A 1,942-nucleotide genomic window follows, 5' to 3' on the forward strand; every position below is an offset into this window, starting at 1 on the left:
CACTGAAGTGAAATAGTGATTTTTGGTGATTGGTGACTTTTCTACTTTGAGCCAAGAGAAACAGTAGTTCTAATAATACTGTTATTAAACATATGTCTGGTGATATTCTATATTTTTCTTATAAAGCAACAATGAAAAAACCCAAACCAGCAGTGAATGTATCTGCTAACAACTGTATCAAACCCTGATATATGTTCTTCCTCTGTGCCATAGAACTCCATTGTTGTCCAAAAACTGTTAGAAACACACTGTGGCACTGGGTCACATGTTCCTTTGCTACATTTACTGTACTTTATTTTGACTCAATCCCACATACACTGTCCTGCTGCCCCAAATACTCACTAGAGCACCAAATGTGGATTAATCCGCTGCTGAAAATAGTCCTCAGTAAGTGCACTATTTCCTGCTGTCTGACTATAGTGTTATTGTTATTGTTAGTGTTATTGATAAAAACTACAGTGCCCAGCTGTTTTAGGAAATTACTGAGCCTTTTTAAGAAATGTAAGAAAATGCACTTGGGGCCACAGACAGTGAAGGGAAGTCAGAAAAGAGATGGAATAATCCATTATTTGCTTGGTCTTTACATGGAATTACTTGACAAAAAATAAAAATACAGAGTTAACACCAGCCTTATCCTTTGAGTAAATACAGAGGATTAGCTGATTTGAATACATGTTCTGTTCAGTCAGCTGTGTCTGGCCAGGTAAAACAAGTGCACCTCACTGTTGTTCAAATATTAGAAATTCTGGTGGATATATCAAGGTGTGGTTGTTTGATCTCAGGATGACAGAGGCTGGTGTTTGCTCTGTTTAATCTACTCAGACAAAGTTAGTGTTCTATTTCAGTCATCTATAGGTATCAGATGTCCTCGGCTCTGTTTTTCTCAATGGCACACCCGATGAATACATTACCATTCAAATATTATAAAGCACAATAGTCTTATGAATTACCAAGACTTTATTCATTATTACACATTCCATGAAAACCTATGGACTACTTTGGACTCACCCACTGGCATCATATCCCATGCTTGAAATCTGAAGTATGGATCTGGCCTCTAATCACATATAAAAAATGCAACAGGAATTGCATGCATGTACACTGTCGTGATCGCGTTTGTATGGAATGTAGATTTATTGAAAAAGGGACTGTTAATTGAAAAAATACAGTGTATAGTGCAGCTTTCTTCTTGGTATTATATACTATATATATATATATATGTTGAAACAAGTCAAATGAAAAGTCCAGTGTGTAGGAGTATATAGTGGTGTAGTTGCAGATTGCAACTCTCTCGCTTCACCTTCCCTTTCCATGCATGAAGGAGAAACTATGGTGACCGTGAAACGCACAAAAACCATGAACACCCCTATATAGAGCCACTTTTTGGTTTGTTCTTTCTGAAACATGTGTCATCACAAATTACTTCAACTTCTGCTTTCAGTCATTCTTTACATCTTTAAAAATCCAGGTTTTCCTTGTTAGAAACATTTTGTGTTGCGCTTTTTAAAGACAACATTTGGGTACCTCTGACTTTCTGTCTAATGAGGCAGAAGATCCCAAAAAAAACTTCACTAAGAAACCAGTTTTACAGCCAGTGAAGCAGCAGACTTCTCCTCAGGGGTCGACAGTGAAGTGTAGGTCATATCCAGTGTCAAGAACTCCTTCGATATGACTGAACCATGCTAACAGGAGAGCTAGTACAGTGTAAAGGACTGACTGTCCTCATCAGACATGGATGGATGCCATGTCTCTTTCCAAAAATATCAGAAAAATTGGTTTTGAAGGGAGAAAACCTACAACCACAAAAACCATAAGTGGTTCAAAAAATGTGTGAGGTGACATTAAAAAATGCAATATATACATTACTATATGATGTTATAATATGTCCAGTATGTGTTATATAGAGAAACAATACCATTTTATGAAGTATAAGAAATCAAAG

This window comes from Dicentrarchus labrax, unplaced genomic scaffold (assembly GCF_905237075.1).
Source record: "Dicentrarchus labrax unplaced genomic scaffold, dlabrax2021, whole genome shotgun sequence".
NCBI lineage: Eukaryota > Metazoa > Chordata > Actinopteri > Moronidae > Dicentrarchus > Dicentrarchus labrax.